At 39.2% G+C, this 22,678-nt stretch overlaps 1 pseudogene; it reads left to right on the top strand.

The window, feature by feature from the left end:
* The first annotated feature begins 4,849 nt into the window (after positions 1–4,849).
* On the top strand, positions 4,850–21,871 carry LOC131920952 (glyceraldehyde-3-phosphate dehydrogenase-like; annotated as a pseudogene).
* Positions 21,872–22,678: the final 807 nt, after the last annotated feature.

Here is a 22,678-nt window from a genome sequence, read left to right as displayed (position 1 = left end):
GTGAACTGTGTGCCATCTCTGGGCATAGCTTGAGCATGTAAGACCTCAAAGGCCACCTCCACAATGACACACTTCCTTCACCAAGGTCACACCTACTCCAATGAGGTCACACCTCCTAATATTGCCACTCTCTATAGGCCAAGCATTCAAACACATGAGTCTACAAGAGCCATACCTATTCAAACAATGAAAAGTGGGGGCAGAAAAAAGCATAATATTAGGAAGTCTTCTGTAAACTGTCTTTCCTAGAAATGGTTGAATAAACAAGACCAAAACAATGGCAACATCAGTGGATATGCTAATGCAGAGGGAAAAATATCAGAGTTCCACCTGCAGACAAAGAACTACAGGCAACTAATGACTTCTGGGAGGAGGAGAGTTAGCTTATCCCAGGGTTAAACCCAGAGTGATCAGCTCTTGTATTAGTTGAAGTTTCTATTGCTGTGAAGAGGCAGCATGACCACAGCAACTCTTAAAAAAGAAAAACATTTAATTGGGAACAGCTTAGAGTTCAAATGTTTAGTCCACTGTCATCATGGCAGGAAGCATAGACATATTCAGACAGACATGGTACTAGACTAGGAGCTGAAATTTCTACATCTGTGTTGTCAGGCAGCAGGAAGAGAGAATACCACTGGGCCTGGCTTGAGCTTCTGAAATCTCAAATTCTGACCCCAGTAATACACTTCTTTCAATAAGACCACATCTACTCACAACAAGGCCACACCTCCTAATAGTGCCACTCTCTATGAGTCTATAGGGACTATTTTCATTCAAACCACCATATTATACTTCCTGGCCCCCATAGACTTGTAGCCGTATCATAATGCAGAAATGCATTCAGTCTAACTTCAAAAGTTGCACAGTCTATCAGTTTGAACTGTAGCTGAAGTCTTCTCCAGTCCTGCCTGGCCTATGGTCAGGACAAATCTCTCTCACTGCCAGTCCCGCAGCTGCTCAGACCCAATCGAATAAACACAGAGACTTATATTGCTTATAAACAGTATGGTCATGGCAGGATTCTTGCTATCTAGTTCTTCTATCTTAAATTAACCCATTTCTATTAATCTATATGTTATCACATGGCTTGTGGCTTACCGGTATCTTTACATGTTGCTTGTCATGGCGGCAGCTGGCAGTATCTTCCTGCATTAGCCTTTTCTTGCCATGTTGGGCATCAAATGTAGATGTAATGATCTTATTAAAATAGAAACACAGAGCCAAATGCAGAGTTGAAAGCCCAAGAGGTAAAAGCAATAGCTAAGAGCTAAAAACCCTTTCTTACCCTTCACTGCCGCTGCTATCCTTCCCCTCAAAAAGAGGCCTACTTCCTGTGTGTCTGTCTTTTCATTGACTTTCGGTTCTGCCTTCTCATTGGTTGTAAACCCAGCCACATGACCACCTCATCACTGCCTGCCTGTACAGACCTCTAGGTCTTCCATGGTTGGTATTGAGATTAAAGGCGTGTGTCTCCATACTGGCTGTATCCTTGAACAAACAGAGATCCACATAGCTCTGCCTCACAGTGTTGAGATTAAAGGCGTGCGCCACCACTGCCTGGCTTCTGCTATGGCTTACTATTAGCTCTGACCCCCAGGCAACTTTATTTATTAACATACAAATAAAATCACATTTCAGTACAAATAAAATATCACCATACTGAACCATGTTTAAAAGTCCAAAGTTCAAATCTCTTCTGAAACTCATTCAGTCTCTTAACTGTAATCCCTTGTAAATCAAAGTCAAAAAGATCATATACTTTCAACATATAGTGGCATATAATATACATTACTGTTCCAAAATGGAGGAAAGAGATAATAGTAAGGAAATCCTGTACCAAACCAAGACCAAAACCCAGCTAAACAAACTGCAAACACTGCATCTCCATGTCTGATGTCAAAGAGCTCTTTAGATCTCCACCTCCTTTCAGCTTTTTTTACTACAACACACATTTTCCCCTTGGGCTGGTCCACCCCCTGTTAGCAGCATTCCTTGGGAGGTATCTCACAGCTCTGGCCTCTCTAACATCTTGGTGTCTCCAAGGCAATCCAGAATTCACCTTCATAAATTCACACAGTGGCTTCTATAAGTTTCCATTCAGGTATTTCCCTGACACATGCCTGGCCTCAGCTTCTTCCCTCAGCCATGGAAGGAGACTCCATACCCTTTGGTTGTATCCTTGACTGTAAAGCCTAAAGCAAATGGTCAAAGATGCCAAGTTCTGCTGCTTGCTGGGGCTAGAATATGGTCACCTTGTTCAAGTTATATCTTCAGCTTTCTATTTTCAGTGGGTTCCTTTGCTGCCAGAACTTCACTGTTCTGAAATTCACTGTGCTGACCAGGCTGACCTTGAACTCAGAGATCTAGCAGCCTCTTTGTTATGAGTTCTGGGATAAAAGCATGCACCACTGCACATGGCTCTAAACATTTCTTTAATTCCTTTTCATTTTTTATTCCTTTTCACTCTTTTTTGCTGTGGGATGTTCTAATGGCAAATGTGTTGCTAATTAGTCAATAAATAAAACACTGATTGGCCATTGGCTAGGCAGGAAGTGTAGGCGGGACAAGGAGGAGAACAAAGCTGGGAAGTGGAAAGCTGAGTCAGAGACACTGCCAGCCGCCACGATGAGAAACAGCATGTGAAGATGCCGGTAAGCCACGAGCCATGTGGCAAGGTATAGATTAATGGAAATGGATTAATTTAAGTTGTAAGAACAGTTAGCAAGAAGCCTGCCACGGCCATACAGTTTGTAAGCAATATAAGTCTCTGTGTGCTTACTTGGTCGGGTCTGAGCGGCTGTGGGACTGGCAGGTGAGAGAGATTTGTCCTGACTGTGGGCCAGGCAGGAAAACTCTAGCTACACTTTTTTAATTCCTTTTCAGAAGATGGGAGCTTAGCTGGATGGGGTCTTTCTCTGAGATCACCACTCCCATTATTCCACTTAGCATGAGGCTTTTCTTTAATCAGTTTACACTTCCTGACACTTCTTTCCTCCTCCAATCCTACATTTTTTACTTTTCTTTGTTTAGCTTGGATCTTTTCATTATAGATCTGCATAAGACTGGCCACTAATACCCACACAACATAGTCAGTTCTAGGTTGATTTGAAATGTCCTCTGCTAAAGCTGTTAGTCCATAATTCTTCAATTTAGCCTCAGGCAGAATGTTTGGACAAGGGCAGAAAGCAGCCATGTTCTTTACCAAAATATCACAAGAACAGTTTCTAGGCTACATATTAATGTTCTCCTCTGAAACCTCTTGAACCAGGCCCTCACAGTTCAAATCACTCTCAGCACCACTGTCTTACATGCTTCTACTATTATGGTCCATTAAATTCTGCTTAAAGCATTCAGCTTCTTTTCTAATACAAAGTGCCAAACTCCACATTCCTCTGAACAAAAATATGATCAAGGCTATCACATCAATATCCCTGCCCCTGTCACCAAATTCTGTCTTATGGTTTCTACTGTTACAAACAGAAACATTGACCACAGCTCTTCTTATAAAGAAAAGCATTGAATTGGGGCTTGGTTACAGTGCAGAGGTTTAGTTCATTGTCATAATGGCAGGAAGCATGATGGCCTGTAGGCATATGTGGTACTAGAGAATAAGCTGAGAGTTCTACATCTGGATCTGCAGGCAGCAGGAACAGAATAACATCAGGTTTAGCTTAGTCTTCTGAAATCTCAAAGCCCAACTGATGCCTAAATCTAGTTAATCCTATCAACTAAAACCAGGAGTCAGATATTTGGGTAAAAACTCAAAAAAAATCAGAAAAGCATGGATGCAATCACCAGTGACTTCCTACCTCTTTCATTCTTCCAACCAAAAGGGCCAAGATCCTGCCTTCATTCCACCTTATCACTTTCTGTCTCCTTTCTGTATAGACCTCCGGAATTTATGAGTGGCTAGCTCTGCTGTGTGACTCTAAGAAAGCTTTAGTTTTGAGAACACAAACAAAATATCACATAATATTTTCCTTTTTCTTTCTAAGTTGAAAGCTAATATTTTAACTAACATAGAAAAACCATATATAATAAATACAATGACTATATTCAATATATATGGGCAGTAATTATATTAACAATGTCTGTTCCATAGCATTTGACAAAGGCAGAGAAAATATTTCATTATTGATTCTATATTGGTGAGTCCAAAATGTTGTACCTAATTTACCTTCTATGCTAACTTTCATTATTAACCCAAACTATCTTTTCATGTTTATCAACCTTATGCAATTTATACCTCTTTTGTGAGTTTTTTTTCTGAATTTGTTAACAAGGAAAACTATAACTATCTAGTCTTCAACTCCATCATAAATCTGAGAAGGATATAACATTACTTGAGTAACAGAAAGTGCAGAGCACATCTTTCAAAACTAAAAAATTAGAAATATCTGGCTGCCTAGACAGTCGCCCAAGGTTCCACTGTAATGTTGAGTCATCCCTCTTCAGCCTGAAGGCCTAGGATTTCTGACAGACTTTTCTGTAAAGCAGAATTTTTGGAGGACTGTCCCACCTTGTCTTGACAAGGTTCGGCAGTCATTTTTTTGTGCCCTGCTTGTCAAATTTGGACAGCATACTGTCAGCAGTTAAGACAAGGGCACTTTCTTGCCCTGTGGTTAACTTCTGCAACAAAATAGTTAACTCCATATGGAATTTCTTTGATGTCCATCATCTTCTCTGAAATAGATTGGTTCTGCCAGGAGCAGACATTCTCATTATCACAAAGAAGAATCTTATGTAATCAAAACATTTTAAATACTACAATTTTTAGAACTCTGAAGTATTTGAAGACCACCTGTCTATCTAAACTGTATCTTTGTTTGACCTTAAACAAATACATAACATGACTACAAGTTTGAATGCAACAGGTGAGTCACTAGTAACCTACATTTCTTTATTACCCTAAATACTTTTTAATAATAACTTTCAAGGACTAGAAATTTACATTACATTTCTAAATGGGATATAGAGATACAATACCTAGAACAAGAGTAGAAAATATGTACAGTATGTGATGACTACAATAACTTTAAATTTGTATCAATACACAAAAAATACCTTAAACAAAAGTAGAAACATATATACATGCTGGAAATAGAAAATCTGAGAAAATGATTGGGAACTTCAGATGCGAGTATAATCATCAGAATGCAAGAGATGGAAGAGAGGATCTCTAGCATTGAAGATACAGTAGAAGAAATAGATTCATCAGTCAAAGAAAACACTAAAGCCAAAAAAGTCATGAACCAAAATGTCCAAGAAATTTGGGACACCATGAAAAGACCAAACCTAAGAATAATAGGGGTAGAAGAAGGAGAAGAATACCAACTCAAGGGCACAGAAAATATATTCAACAAGATCATAGAAGAAAACTTTCCCAACTTAAAGAAGGAAATGCCTATGAAGATACATGGAAGCCTATAGAACACCAAACAGACTAGACCCCCCAAAAAAGTCCCCTCACCACATAATAATTAAACAATTAAATGTACAGAATAAAGAAAGAATATTAAGAGCAGCAAAGGAAAAAGGCCAAGTGACATAAAAAGGCAAACCTATCAGAATAACACCCGATTTCTCAATGGAGACTTTGAAAGCCAGAAGGACCTGGACAGATGTAATGCAGACACTAAGAGACCATGGATGTCAGCCTACACTAATATATCCAGCAAAACTTTCAATCATCATAGATGGAGTGAACAAGACATTCCATGACAAAGCCAGATTTAAACAATATTTATCCACAAACCCAGCCCTACAGAAAGCACTGGAAGGAAAATTCCAACCTAAGGAAGTCAGATACACCCTCGAAAACACAGGTAATAGATAAAGCCACAGCAGTAAACCCCAACAAAGAGAAGTACACACACATCACCACCAAAAAATAAAAGGAATGAACAATCACTGGTCATTAATATCCCTCAATATCAATGGACTTAATTCACCTATAAAAAGACATAGGCTTACAGAGTGGATATGAAAGCAGGACCCATCTTTCTGCTGCATACAAGAAACACATCTCAAATTCAAAGATAGTCACTACCTAAAAAATAAAAGGCTGGGAAAAGACTTTCCAATCAAACAGTCTTAAGAAACAAGCGGGTGTAGCCATCCTGATATCCAGCAAGATAGACTTCAAACTAAAATCAATCAAAAGAGATCAAGAAGGGCATTACATACTCATCACAGGAAAGATCCACCAAGATGAAGTCTCAATTCTGAATATTTATGCCCTAAACACAAGGGCAACCACATATGTAAAAGAAACATTATTAAAGCTTAAATCACATATAAAACCCCACACATTAATAGTGGGAGACCTCAACACCCCACTTTCACCACTGGACAGATCTCCCAAATGGAAATTTAACAGAGAAATAAAGGACTTAATTGATGTCATGACTCAAATGGACTTAATCGATATCTACAGAACATTCCATCCTAACAAAAAAGAATATACCTTCTTCTCAGCACCCCATGGAACCTTCTCTAAAATCGACCACATACTTGGCCACAAAACAAATCTAAACAGATACAAAACAATTAGAATAACCTCCTGTGTTCTATCAGACCACCATGATCTAAAGTTGGATTTCAACAACAACAAACACTACAGAAAACCTACAATCTCATGGAAACTGAATAATACCCAACTGAATCACCAATGGGTTAAGGAAAAAATAAAGAAAGAAATTAAAGACTTCCTAGAGATCAACGAAAATGAAGACACCACATATCCAAACCTATGGGACACTATGAAAGCAGTACTAAGAGGGAAATTCATAGCACTAAATGCCCACATAAATAAGCTGGAGAAATCTCAAACTAGTGACTTAACAGCACACCTGAAAGCTCTAGAACAAGAAGAAGCTAAGTCTCCCAGGAAAAATAGACGCCAGGAAATTATCAAAGTGAGAGCTGAAATCAATAAAATAGAAACAAAGAGAACAATACAAAAAATTAATGAAACAATGAGTTGGTTCTTTGAGAAAATCAACAAGATAGACAAGCCCTTATCCAAACTAACCAAAAGACAGAGAGAGAGCATCCAAATCAACAAAATCAGAAATGAAAAGGGAGACATAACAACAGACTTTGAGGAAATCCAGAGAATCATCAGGTCATACTTCAAAAACCTCTATTCCACAAAACTGGAAAAACTAAAAGAAATGGATAATTTTCTGGATAGGTACCACATACCTAAATTAAATCAAGACCAGATAAACTATTTAAATAGTCCAATAGCCCCTAATGAAATAGAAACAGTCATTAAAAGTCTCCCAACCAAAAAAAGCCAGGACCAGATTGTTTCAGTGCAGAATTCTACCAGGTCTTCAAAGAAGAGTTAATACCAATACTCTCTAAATTGTTCCACACAATAGAAACAGAAGGAACATTACCAAACTCCTTCTATGAGGCTACAATTACCCTGATTCCTAAACCAAACAAGAATACAACAAAGAAAGAGAACTACAGACCAATCTCCCTCATGAACATTGATGCAAAAATACTCAATAAAATACTGGCAAACAGACTCCAAGAATACATCAAAACAATTATCCACCATGATCAAGTAAGATTCATTCCAGGGATGCAAGGATTGTTCAACATACGAAAGTCTGTCAATGTGATAACCATATAAACAAACTCAAAGAAAAAAAACCACATGATCATCTCACTAGATGCTGAAAAGGCATTTGACAAAATCCAACACCCCTTCATGATAAAGGTCTTGGAGCGATCAGGAATACAGGGAACATACCTAAACATAATAAAGGCAATTTACACCAAGCCAACAGCCAACATCAAATTAAATGGAGAGAAACTCAAAGCAATTCCACTAAAATCAGGAACAAGGCAAGGCTGTCCGCTCTCCTCATACTTATTCAATATAGTACTTGAAGTTCTAGCCAGAGCAATAAGACAACATAAGGAGATTAAGGGGATACAAATTGGAAAGGAAGAAGTCAAGCTTTCCCTATTTGCAGATGACATGATAGTATACTTGAGCAACCCCAAAGATTCCACCAAGGAACTGATACAACTTATAAACACCTTCAGCAACATAGCAGGATACAAGATCAACTCAAAAAATCAGTAGCCCTCCTATATACAATGGACAAAGAAGCAGAGAAGGAAATCAGAGATATATCACCCTTTACTATAGCCACAAATGACATAAAATACCTTGGGGTAACACTAACCAAGCAAGTGAAGGACCTATATGACAAGAACTTTAAGTCCCTGAAAAAAGAAATTGAAGAAGATGTCAGAAAATGGAAAGATCTCCCATGCTCATGGATAGGCAGGACTAACATAGTAAAAATGGCAATCTTACCAAAAGCAATCTATGGATTCAATGCAATCCCCATCAAAATACCAACACAATTCTTCACAGACCTGGAAAGAATAATACTCAACTTCATATGGAAAAACAAAAAACCCAGGATAGCCAAAAGAATCCTGTACAATAACACAACCTCTGGAGGCATCACGATCCCTGACTTCAAGCTGTACTATAGAGCTACAGTAATAAAAACAGCTTGGTACTGGCATAAAAACCTACATGTGGACCAATGGAATCGAATTGAAGACCATGATATCAATCTGAACACCTATGAACATATAATTTTTGACAAAGAAGCCAAAAGTGCATAATGGAAAGAAGAAAGCATCTTCAACAAATGGTGCTGGCAAAACTGGATATCAACATGTAGAAGGCTGCAAATAGATCCATATCTATCACCGTGCACAAAACTTAAGTCCAAGTGGATCAAGGACCTCAACATAAATCCAGCTACTCTGAACCTGCTAGAAGAGAAAGTAGGAAGTAGTCTTGAATGCATTGGCATAGGAGACCACTTCCTAAATTGAACACCAGTAGCACAGACACTGAGAGAAACAATCAATCAATGGGACCTCTTGAAACTAAGAAGATTTGTAGAGCAAAGGATATGGTCAACAAGGCAAAGCAACAGCCTACAGAATGGGAAAAGATCTTCACCAACCCCACATCTGACAGAGGACTGATATCCAGAATATATAAGGAACTCAAGAAATTAGACATCAAAATGCCCAACAGTCCAATTAAGAAATGGGCTATAGAACTAAACAGAGAATTCTCAACAGAGGAAACTCAAATGGCTGAAAGACATTTAAGGAATTGCTCAACATCTCTAATCACCAGGGAAATGCAAATCAAAACAACTCTGAGATACCACCTTACACCTGTCAGAATGGCTAAGATCAAAAACACTGAAGACACCTTATGCTGGAGAGGATGTGGAGCTAGGGGAACTCTCCTCCACTGCTGGTGGGAATGCAAGCTTGTACAACCACTTTGGAAATCAATATGACGCTTTCTTAGAAAATTGGGAATCCATCTCCCCCAAGATCCAGCTATACCACTGTTGGGCATATAGCCAAGGAATGCTCAAGCACACCACAAGAGCACTTGTTCAGCTATGTTCATATCAGCATTGTTTGTAATAGCCAGAACATGGAAACAACCTAGATGCCCTTCAACTGAAGAATGGATAAACAAAATGTGGTACATATACACAATGGAATACTACTCAGCAGAGAAAAACAATGACATTATGAGGTTTGCAGAATGGATGAATCTAGAAAAAATCATCCTGAGTGAGGTAACCCAGACTCAGAAAGGCAAACATGGTATGTACTCACTCATAGCAGGATGCTAGATGTGGAACAAGGATGACTGGACTGCTACTCACATCACCAGGGAGGCTACCTGGAAAACAGGACCCCAAGAAAGACACGGGGATCGCCCAATGACAGAGAAATGGAATGAGATCTACATGAACAGCCTGGACATGAGTGGGGGTAGTGAAAGGCGAGGGTTGAGGGAAAGAGAGCTTGGGGGAGCGGGAGATCCAAGCTGGATCAACAACAGAGAGGGAGAACAAGGAATAGGAGACCATGGTAAATGAAGACCACATGAGAATAGGAAGAAACAAAGTGCTAGAGAGGCCCACAGAAATCCACAAAGATACTCCCACAACAGACTGCTGGCAATGGTCGAGATACAGCCCGAACTGACCTACTCTGGTGATGGGATGGCCAAACACCCTAATTGTCGTGCTAGAAACCTCATCCAACTACTGAGGGATCTGGATGCAGAGATCCATGACTAGGCCCTGGGTGGATCTCTGGGAGTCCAATTAGCGAGAATGAGGAGGGTTTATATGAGTGAGAATTGTTGAGACCAAGGTTGGATAAAGCACAGGGACAAATAGCCAAAGAAATGGAAACTCATGAACTATGAACCAATGGCTGAGGGGTCACCAACTGGATCAGGCCCTCTGAGTGGGTGAGACAAGTTGATTGGCCTGATCTGTTTGGGAGGCATCCAGACAGTGGGACTGGGTCCTGTGCTCATTGCATGAGTTGGCTGTTTGAAACCTGGGGCTTATGCAGGGTCGCTTGGCTCAGCCTGGGAGGAGGGGACTAGACCTACCTGGACTGAGTCTACCAGGTTGATCTCAGTCTGCGGGGAAGGTTTTGCCCTGGAGGAGATGAGATTGGGGGGCGGGCTGGGGGGGCCGGTGAGGGGGTAGGAGGGGGAAGAACAAGGGAATCCGTGGCTGATATGTAGAACTGAATTGTATTGCAAAATAAAAATTAAAAAGAAAAATTAACCTGCTATTATGACATTAAAGGTAAAAAAAAATTTAAAAAAAAGTAATCTTAAATTTGTGTCAATATACAAAAATCCTTACCAATATAAAGTATTTAATACTAATAATTTCTTTTTAGTTTAAAAATATAAATCTATCCATTTATCCTGTCTAAATTCCCCCTTTTGCATTTTAGAATGAGATCCCTGAATCTAATCTCCTTTGTTTAGCTTTTTTCCTGACCACTATCAATAACAATTTGAAACCAACCCCCATAAACAATGACAAGTATCCATAACCCACTGAACGACCAAAAACTGTCCACCCCACCTTTTGGGAATATGGATATCATGTTCTCTAAACTACTTCATGCTGTCTGGGGATGATAGCATCTTTAGATGATCCTGAAAAAAAAATGAGGTAATTGTCAAGTCCTGGGAACGGAAGCTGTATCATTTGTTGTTCATTCTCTGTAATGGGAATGTGTAGAGATTATCTCACTTCCTGTCTAGACTAGTCTGTGATGCTGGAACATCTCAGCTAGCTACCTTGAAATTGTCCTGAGCAATTTGTAGTCCAAAGCTTATCTTTGGATGGTGTTTGTCAGCTTAGTGGTGTTACAAAAATCCAGGTAGAATCATCGTTCTGGAGCTCCATCCTCCTCTTGGATACTTCAAAGGTCACTGTTAGGCATGGGTCACTGTAGACAACTTAAAATTTCAAAAGTCATATGCAGCAGATCTCAAAGAGGGTAAAGGACCATAATTTGTTATGTACATCTAGAGTACAAAAACTTAGTTCCTAGTTACCTGATAGAGACTCAAACCTAAAATCTTAAACAGGAAACTATATGAAGACTTCTTCTAGAATTAGTATACTATGTGACTATTAATATCATAACAAAAAGTTTAAAATATATGCATATTAATTTTATAAATATTTAGATAATATTTATACCTTAAGAAAAGTTTTAAAGAGTCAAAATAAAAGCAAAGGATCATGAGATTAGTAGCAATAGGATGGTTTTCTTTCTGTCACATATCAGGTAGCTCTTCTGACAGGAGACATAGATTTTGGATTTTTCTTTTAACAAGCATGCTTGGCTATAGAGAAGGAGAGAGCCATGCTCCAACTCCAAAGCCAGTTTTAATTTTTAATTGAACTGGGACTATAAAAGACCATTTGATTCATGTGTTTGTAGAGAACAGCAGAAACAAATATTTGGGAAGATTTATGAAATTTTATCCTATTGGAAATGGGATATACCAATAGGCCAATTTAATCTTATTCTTGGGGTATTTTCTCTGGATAATTCAACATTTTGCTTCAGATGTCTCATTTGTCCAGTGGTCTTCAGATTCCTTAGATGGATGCCTTTATTATCCTGGAAAGGCAAAAACAAAACCAGGTCCTGTAGACGAATTTCTAAATAGTTTTATTAAATAAGAAACAGAGAACAGGGGTATTAGCCAAAGAGATCAGAGAAATAGCGAATAGCCATGACTAGCCTTAGCTTACCACCATGCAGTAGCTTCCATGGAGAGAGACTCTTCCTGTATAACCTTTATTGCCTTCCTGTTATGCCATCTCATTGGCTCTAAGTCCAGCCACATTACATCCTCATCACTGCCTGTCTATACAGACCTCCAGGTCTCTATGGTTGGTACTGGAAATAAAGGCATGTGTCACCAGGCTTGGCTGTGTCCTTGACCACCCAGAGACTCTGCCTGCCATGTGATCAGATTAAGGGCTTGTGCTACCACCACCTGATTTCTATTTATGGCTGACTATTTGATCTCTGATCTCCAGGCAAACTTTACTTATTAACATACAAATAAATTGCATTTCAGTACAAATAAAATATCACCACATTTCCCCTTTTTATTCTAATAAAAAGAAAAAAGTTATAACTAATATAAGAAAAACTATATACAAAAAGTACAATAACTATATACAATATATACTAGCAATAAATACCTCAACAATGTCTAATCCATTTGCATTTGACAAACTCAGAGAAAACATTCCATGTCTATCCTATTTTGGTAGGTAATGTACCTGAATAAATTTCTATCTTAACTTATATTGCTAACAGAAAACTATCTTATAATGTCTTTCAAATTTATACACTTACACCTCTTTAGTGAGTTTCTTTTCTGAATTTCTTAACAAGGAAAACTATAACTATAACTATCTAATCTTCAACTCCATCAGAAACCCAGGAAGGAAATAATATTGCCTAATAAAACAGGAAGTACAAACAAGCGACTTCCAAAAAAAAATGTGAGTTTTCAAAACAGCCAGCTGCATGGATAGTCACCCAAGGTTTCTCCATAACTTTGGGGCATCATCTTTAGCCTATAGACTTAGTGTATCTGACAGACTCATTTGTGAAGTAGGGTGTACACAAGGCCTACAGTTCAACCTCACATTAGGTGCCTGTAGTCCATGTACCAGATAAACCTGAATTCCACCAATGTCCTGTCATGATTCAGGATTTTAAATTCTGGAAATTGTTGTTTTTTTTTTTAATTCAGCTGTCCACTTTTCTTGGCTTGTGGGTGGCTTCATCTCTTTTATTACTATTGAGATTTTAGACTCCATCCTCCTAGTTACTCTTTCAAGAATAACTGTTTCAGCTGCTGTTCCACTGCACATCAGAAGCCATCAGTCCACTACCTATTAAGCTGCCTTCAAAGAAAGGGACACTGTACCTTTTCCAGATTGCATAGGCCACTTCAGAGATGGTGTCATATTATCCTGGCCTCAGAGGATTCCTATTGCTAAAACCACAACCACACTTGTCTTGGCAAGAATCAGGAGTCCTCTGTTTCATGTCCTGTCTGTCCATTTTGTCCTGTTTGTCAACAGTCAATGGTAGGGCAATTTGTTGCCAGTGGCTAATTTTTGCCATAATGAAAGTTCACACCACATGCAATTTCTTCAATACCCATATCTTCTCTGAAGTAGATGCCAGAAGCAGACATGTCTCAAAGTCATAAAAAAAATTCCAAGTTATTAAAACATTCTAAGTGGCATATTCTGTGTATCTGAAGGATTTGAAGATGATCTATCAAATATATCTCTGCTTGACCTTGAAAACATACCTGATATGACTACAAGTTCGATTGTAATACGTAATTACTAACTTTCATTTCTTTATATCCAAATAGTTGGTAATAATAACATTCAAGGATTAGCAAATTGCATTACATTGTTAAATGAACTGTGTAAGCACAATATCTTGAACAAAATTAGAAATATACGTACATCATTTTCTTTTTTTCTTTTTTCTTTATTAAGAAATTTTCTACTCACTCCTCATGCTATCCACAGATGCCCCCTCCTCCCTTCTTCCACCCTCCAGCCCTCTTTCCCAAGCCACTCCGCATCCCGACATCCCCCAAATCGAGGTCTCCCATGGGGAGTCAGCAGAGCCCAGCACATTGAGTCTAGGGAAGTCCAAGCCCCACTGCACAAGGCTATGCAAGGTGTCACACCACAGGCACCAGATTCCCAGAAGCCTGCCCATGCACCAGGGACAGATCCCGATGTCCCTGTCTGGTTGCCCCCCAAACAGTTCAAGCCAAACAACTGTCTTCCGTGTCCAGAGGGCCTAGTCCAGTCCCATGGGGGCTCCACAGCCATTAGTCCACAGTTCATGGGTTTCCACTGGTATGGCCAGTCATCTCTGCACATCCTACCATCATGATCTCAAAGTCCCTCGCCTGCAGTATCTCTCCTCTCTCTCTCATCAATTGGATTCCCGGAACTCAGCCTGGTACCTGACCATGGGTCTCTGTATCTGCCTCCATCTGTCACTGGACAAAGGCTCTATGATGACAGCTAGGTTATTTGCTAGGCTGGTCACCAGAGTAGACCTGTCCAGGCACCCTCTGGACTACTGCCAGCAGACCCAGGTGGGGTCAACCCTGTGGATTCCTGAGAATCCTCCCCAGCACCCTGCGTCTTCCTATTCCCATGATGTTCTCCTCTATCATGGTATCTTCCTCCCTGCCCTCCCAATCTGTCCCTGTTCCAGCTTGGCCCTCCCATTTCCCTATGTTCTCATCCCCCACTCCTCACCCTCTGCCACCCCCCACACCCAGTCCACTCATGTAGATCTCATCTAGTTCTCCTTCACAGGGTCATCCATGTGTCCCTCCTAGGGGCTTTTCCTGTTAGCTAGCCTCTCTGGAGTTGTGGATTGCAGTCTGGCCATCCCTTCCCTCCCATTTAGTATCCACTTATGAGTGAGTACATACTATGTTTGTCCTTCTTAGTCTAGGTTACCTCACTCAAGATGATATTTTCTAGTTGCACCCATTTGCCTGCAAATTTCATGATATCATTATTTTTTACTGCTGAGTAGTACTCCATTGTGTATATGTGCCATATTTTCTTTATCCATTCTTCAGTTGAGGGGCATCTAGGTTGTTTCCAGGTTCTGGGTATTATGAATAATGCTGATATGAACATAGTTGAGCATGTGTCCTTGTGGTAAGATTGAACATTCTTTGGGTATATGTCCAAGAATGATATAACTGGGTCTTGAGGAAGACTTATTCCCAATTTTCTGAGAAACCACCATACTGATTTCCAGAGTGATTGTACATGTTTGCATTCCTACCAACAGTGAAGGAGTATTCCGCTGCTCCACATCCTCTCCAACATAAGTTGTCTTCAGTGTTTTTGATCTTAGCCATTCTGACAGGTGTAACATGGTATCTCAGAGTTGTTTTGATTTGCATTTCCCTGATGACTAAGGATCTTGAGCAATTCCTTAAATGTCTTTCAGCCATTTGAGATTCTTCTGTTGAGAATTCTCTGTAGCCCATTTTTTTAAATTGGGTGATAATTCTCTTGGACTTGTCCTTGTCACCTTCTAAGGTTGTAAACAAATTACTCAGTTCATAATTTTTACCACAGCAATAGTTCATAGATAGGAAATGTCTTCAAATAATCTATGAAAGTCATTAAGACTCCATAATCAATCTCTTCTAATTTGCACCTTTGGGGTCTAATTTTTTGTAGACCTATTTTATATCCTAAATAATTATTAGAATCTCCTCATTGTATCTTTTCAGGAGCAATTTGTAATCCCCAGCAAGGCAAAATTTTCTTTTCTTCTTGAAACATTCTTTCTAAAGTATCTGCATTTGAGTCAGCTAGTAAAATATCATCCATATACTCATACATTATAGATTTAGGAAATTTTTTACTTATCACTTCCAATGGCTGTTGTGCAAAATATTCTTGCCACGTAGGCACCAAATGTAGATGAATTTCTAAATAGTCTTATTAAATAAGAAACACAGAGCCAAATACAGGGGTAATAGCTAAAGAGATCAGAGAAATAGCTAATAGCCATGAGTAGCCTTAGCTTACCACCATGCAGTAGCTTCCACAGAGAGAGACTAGAGTTTGTAGCTAGAGTTTTCCTGCCTGGCCCACAGTCAGGACAAATCTCTATCACCCACCAGTCCCACAGCCACTCAGACCCGATCAAGTAAACACAGAGACTTATATTGCTTACAAACTGTATGGCCGTGGCAGGCTTCTTGCTAACTGTTCTTACAGCTTAAATTAATCCATTTTCATTAATCCATACCTTGCCACATGGCTCATGGCTTACCGGCATCTTCACATGCTGTTTGTCATCATGGCGGCTGGCAGTGTCTCTCTGACTCAGCCTTCCACTTCCCAGCTTTATTCTCCTCCTTGTCCCGCCTATACTTCCTGCCTAGCCAATGGTCAATCAGTGTTTTATTTATTGACTAATCAGCAACACATTTGCCATACAGAACATCCCACAGCACTCTTCCTGTACAACCTGTGCTTTTATAGCCTTCCTGTTCTTCCTTCTCACTTTCTCCAAGCCCAGGCACATCACTTCCACATCACTGCCTACCTACACAGACCTCCAGGTTTCTATGGTTGGTACTGGAAATAAAGGCATGTTTCATCACGAGTTGCTGTGTCCTTGACCACCTTGAGACTCTGCCTGGCATGTGATTGGATTAAGGACATGCATGTGCTACCACTGCCTGACTTCTGTTTATGGCTGATTATTTGATCTCTGATCTCCAGGCAAACTCTATTTATTGATATACAAATAAAATCACATTTCAGCACAAATAAAATATCACCACACTGCCCCAAACTAACAATGGGGAGTTTCCATTTTGGCAAGTTATAACTGATCAAATGAAAAGGATTTGGTAGTCTTACAAGTTAGTTTCGATTGAATGATCACACTATTTGAGGAACTATCATTTCTTCTAATCAAGAGGTCTCTCATGTTCAAATATAGTCTTTATCAATTTTGATGGTATCTATAGCTTTACTTCTCCTGTACAATGTCATATTTTTAACTTTGGTCATTGATCATTTATAGAAGTTTGCCAAAATATTTACGTTATAATTTCTCTTGAATTTTTTGTTTTATCTTCTAAAGTTGTTCTATCACCCAGAGCAGCATGATTTTCTACAATAGGCATTAGGCCCTTTAATTGCTGTGGGGAAGAATTTCCCCCATGGTAACAGGCAATGACTGAACCAAATTTGATATGGGGGCCTACAAGAGACTCTCCGAAGTTGTTTCCTGATGGTAAAGAGTTACCTTGACTCTCCCTTGTTTATCTGCAATGCAATAACAGCTTTTGCAGCACATTCTGCATAGTCCAGAAGACAAGGGCCTTCTTTTTATTTTTTTATTTTTTATTTTATTTTTATTTTATTTTTATTTTTGGTTTTTCGAGACAGGGTTTCTCTGTGTAGCTTTGCGCCTCTCCTGAAACTCACTTGGTAGCCCAGGCTGGCCTCGAACTCACAGAGATCTGCCTGGCTCTGCCTCCCAAGTGCTGGGATTAAAGGCATGCGCCACTACCGCCGGCGGGCCTTCTTTTTAGATTAGAATATTGTTTCTAGGAAAGCCTTGTCTACACTCCCTTTTTATTGACCTTGTTTGGCACAATTAAAATAGCTTTCATCTTTATTTTTCTCAAACCTTCAGAAATCATCTGTCCTATTCAACCATCACCATGGTTGAAAGAGTCAATATTGACTGTAATTTGGATCCATTCTTCTATGGGTGCTGATCTTGCCTTTGAAAGCCTAATTAACCTTGTGCACTGGGAAGTAGCATTGTCAAAAGCCAAAGATACACGTACTATTTGTCTAGCTTCTTAATTTTGTATCATTATATTTACAACTGAAGTTAGTCTTTGTAAAAGATCAGTCAAGCTTTCTTTTGGGTCCTTTAGTAAATGACACATTTCTCTTTCTAACTTCTTCAATTCTTTCCCTAGCATTCAGTGCTGCTGCAGGGCAAAAAGTCAGGGTGTGGTCATCATATTGAGACTGTCTTTGTACATTAGTATAGTCTTCCTCTGCAAGAAGCTATCCTTGGGAGATTTCCATACCTCTAACTTCATTGTTCAATGGTCCTAGCTTCATCTTTCCACCAGGTCCTTCACTGTAATAGAGGACCACAATCCAATACAGCTGTAATCAAGTCTCTTCAGTGTTGTGGGACAATTCCATTACTAGCTGACCATAAATTTAACAGCTGCTTTACAAGAGGTGAGTGCATACTATATGAGACTATCACTTCCTTAAATCTCCTCTAATCTAACATTTCCACAGGAATCCAGTCAGCTCTTATATAGCTTGGGAATACCTGTCATTTGGGAGTTGTTCCACTAAGATGGTGGAATAAATTAAGGTTGGTAGTTTAATAACCTTAGACTGTTCCTCTCTAATTTTATAATGTAATGGTGAGGTTGGTTCTCCTTTAAATCTCTGTCTTTGTCTGAATATCTCTATTATCTGTGTTAGTAACTTTTTCTAAGACTTGCAACTTATCAGTCAAAATGCCAATAGTTTCTCTAGTAACTTTTTCTAAGGGCTGTATCTTGGCACTCATGTCAACCAAATTTTTAGGGATAAAACAAGAATTATCAAAATGATAGTTGATATTATATCAATCCCAGCTAAGGTGATTATCCCTTCATTTAATTGTTGAATTTTTAAACCACCCATTGTATAATCATACACATAAAGAAGAACATCATTTACCTGTCATTAGAATTTCCTGCAGGATAGTTTTGATGCTCTAAAATAATTTTGTATTCTCTCATTTCCAGCAATTGCTCCTGGCAATTACTATTTTCTTTCACTGTAGATTTATGTCTTCCAATACTTTGTTTTATTGCTTTGATCTAGCATGGGGCTCTATTAGATTGACTTCATTCAGATTTCATTTAGGCCCCTTCCATGTCTTCTCATAGCGGGCCGTTTATTGTTAATGATGATTAATGATTCACTTTGTATGGATTTTCCACTCTTCCCTCATTCACTTACCTACAAGGAACATTTTGTACACTTCTAGATATGGAAAAGAAACTCAGTATTGCAAGCTTTTGTTTATATTGCTTGAGAGGTGCTAATGATTGATTCTGGGGCCTTAAATGTGCTATGTAAGTGCTCTGTCATGACCTTCAGCTAAGATGCTTTTTAAAAGATATATATGAGGTGTGAGTTTACATTAATTTTATGAATTCTAAATAACTTAGCTATTGTGTTTTATGATAAGCCTCTTTTTGTACTTTTAGGAAATTTTGCCTGGCTTTATAAGTTCCTGAGTAGTTTATTTTTTATATCATCCATAGCATATGGGCATTCTTGCTTCTCCTGCTTTGCACAAGTTGGTGCCATCAGTGTTTTTATATTCTAATGGACAGTTGTTTTTATATTTTATGTTATAGTCTAATATATATTCTATATTATAGCATTTCATTGTGTTCCTTTTAATTTTGACTTTTAATGGATATCATGAATACTTTCCCATACATATTTTACATCTGTATATCTTCTTTTTAAAAAGATTAATGAAAATTGTGGGGGCTTGTGTAAGTGAGTGAATGCACCTGCAATGCAGAGAAGAGGGCATTAGATTACCCTCAATATTGAGTTACAGGTTGTTGTACATTGCTTTACACACTTAGAAATGAACCAAGGTCCTTTTCAAGAGCAGTACACACTGCTCTTCAACACTGAGCCATTTCTCCAACCCGACATTTGAGACCATATCCCCAATATACTGAGGACCATCTTCAAAGATTTACTTGTTAAAACTTAAACAGAATTTTCTAAAGCGCACCACCCAGAAGAGAAAACATCTATCATATGAGCCCTGAAGAAGGAGAGAGTTCATTGACATTCAAATCATGGTATTCTACCTACAACCCCCTAAAGATGATGCCCTTGTTCTTTTTTAACTGAAATCACATTTTAAAAAATTATAAGAAGTATAAAATAATTGTAGCTTTAAGAACAAATACAGAAATCATAGAAAATGAGGCTGAATACATGATGTGAGAATTTACAACATAAGAACATAAAGAGCAGAGTTTATAAAAGAGAGTGAGGAACAAGAATGTGTTCCATGTGTGGAATTCTGCCTTTCCTCAGGAAAATCTTAAGATCCATTCATATTGACAGGTTAACAAAAAATTAGTTTGTATTCTAAGATTTTAATGATAAAAGTAATTAGATGGTGAGGTTATGATGTGGTGGTATCTGGAGAATATAATTCTAAGATTCTATTTCTGTTATTGTTAAGGTTTAAATGAAAAGAATGTATTACAGATACTATTTCACTCTCATCGGTTTAACAAAAATTAAATGGAAAGTATTTTTCAAAACAGACATAAGAAGATAATGTGATCTCAAAATACACATGTAACAAGAATTGTAAAAAGTCTTATAATAAAAAACCTGGAGCCAGATATTGGGATGAAAGCTGAGAGTTCAAAGGAATAGAATAAGCCACAGCCACAAGTTCTTACTGCTAGGAAATCTTCAGCCCAAGAGAGAGTTACTTCCTGTATACTCATGCCTACATACCTTTCTGTGTCCTGCCAACTTACTTCTTCTCTTCACCCAGCAACATCACTAGCTCTTTCTGATCAGCTCTGTCACTTCCTGTCTGTACAGACCCTGCAGATCTCTATGGTTAATTAGTACTGGGATTAAAGGCATGTGCCACCAAGCCAGGCTCTGGTCCCAGTTTGGCTTTGAACTCACAGAGATCCTGATGACTCTCTGCCTCCCAAATGCTAGGACTAAAGCATGTGCTACCACTGCCTAATTTCTATGTTAAATATGGTGGCTGACTTTTTCCTCTGATCCCTAGGGCAAGCTTTATTTGTTAGAGCACAAATAAAATATCACCACATATACAGGTGGTACTATAAGTACCTAGTGTTATTGTAATAGTTGTAGTAATTACTTTTGTAGCTATTCAGTTTGATGATACTTAGGTGAGTTCAAAATATTCATATATAGCTTTAGAAACTCTCATATATATACACAGTCAAGACTGAGAACTGGAAGCTTGTTATCAATGGGAAGGCTCTCCCCATCTTCCAGGAGCAAAAGCCTGCCCACATTAGATGGGATGATGCTGATAGACACTATGTTGTGAAGTTTACTGGTGTCTTCACCAGTAGAGAGGCCTGGAGTCCACTTGGAAGGTGGGGCCCAAAGGGTCATCATCTCTGCCCCTTCTGCTGATGCTTTCATGTTTGTGATGGATGTGGATTATGGGAAGTATGACAATTCACTCAAGATTGTCAACAATGGTTCCTGCAGCACCAACTACTTTGTCCCTCTGACCACATCATCCATGACAATTTTGGCACTGGGGAAGGACTCATGATGACAGTCCATGACATTACTGCCACCCAGGAAACTGTGATTGGTCCTTCTGGGAAGCTGTGGTGTCATGGCATAGAACATCATCCCTGCATCCACTGGTGCTGACAAGGGTGTGGGAAAGGTCATCCCAGAACTCAACCAGAAGCTCACTTGCATGCCATTTTGTGTTTCTATCCACAATGTGTCTGACATGGCTCTGACATGTCACCTGAAGAAAACTGCCAAGTATATGATGATATCAAGAAGATGGTGATGCAGGCATCCAAGGGCTCATTAAGGACCTTGTAGGCTACACTGAGAACCAGGTTGTCTTCTGCAACTTTAACAGTGATACCTACACTTTGATCTATGATACTCGGGCTGGCAGTGCTCTCAATGTAAACTTTGTAAAGGTCATTTCTTGGTATGATAATCAATACAGCTACAGTAACAGGTCAGTGGAACTCATGGCCTACATGGTCTCTGAGGCAGAAGAAGAAGACCTGCACCACCTACCCCAGTAAGAACACAAGAGCTAGAGAGGTCCTGGACTAGGTCCCTGTACCAACTCAACCCTCAACACTGATCATCTTTCTCACAGTTTCTATCCCAGAACCCCAGAAAAAGGAGGGGCTTAGGGATCCCTACTCTCTTGAACACCATCAATGAAGTTTACTACACACAAAAAAGTTTAATGTTTGTTATTATATTGTACATAATTATGGAAATGTGAATGAGCCTAATTTTCCAGGAATAAAAAATATATAAATTTAATATTCATTCAATAAAACACAGATAGTAATTAAAACAATGAATTATACCTACATATACTATTAGGAATAAAAATATAAATAAATTGTTGAACATCAAAGAATATTACAGGACATAACAGATAATGCAATATAAACTTCTCACTTCCTTCTTAATATTTTTTATTTAAAAACAAATTTTAATTTAAAAATATTTGATTATTCCCAGACTTCCCTTCTGAAGCACAGGTGAGTGCCCTAGCTTGTACCAGACCCCATCCCTGGGCACCAGCCACTCCAGGGAAGACCTGCCCAACTTGGCCCCAGGTTCTGCTCACCGGGCAGGTTCCCTTCTAGCCCCACCGGGAAGGATCCCCTTCTCCAAGACCCCTGGCAGACCCTGCATTCTCCACGCCCTGCCCCCACCCCCAACCGCCTGAGCCCCAAGCCTCTTCCTGAGACTTAGAGGCCGGCCCCCAGGTCCCAGCTCCCATCTTGCCCCGGACTTCCCTTCTGAAGCACAGAGAGCTCCCATCTGGACAAGAGAGAGAGACTTCCTGAATCTGTCAGCTCTGTCTGAAC

This window comes from Peromyscus eremicus, chromosome 1 (genome assembly GCF_949786415.1).
Source record: "Peromyscus eremicus chromosome 1, PerEre_H2_v1, whole genome shotgun sequence".
In the NCBI taxonomy this organism is placed as follows: domain Eukaryota; kingdom Metazoa; phylum Chordata; class Mammalia; order Rodentia; family Cricetidae; genus Peromyscus; species Peromyscus eremicus.
This window is presented reverse-complemented; position numbering and strand designations above follow the sequence as displayed.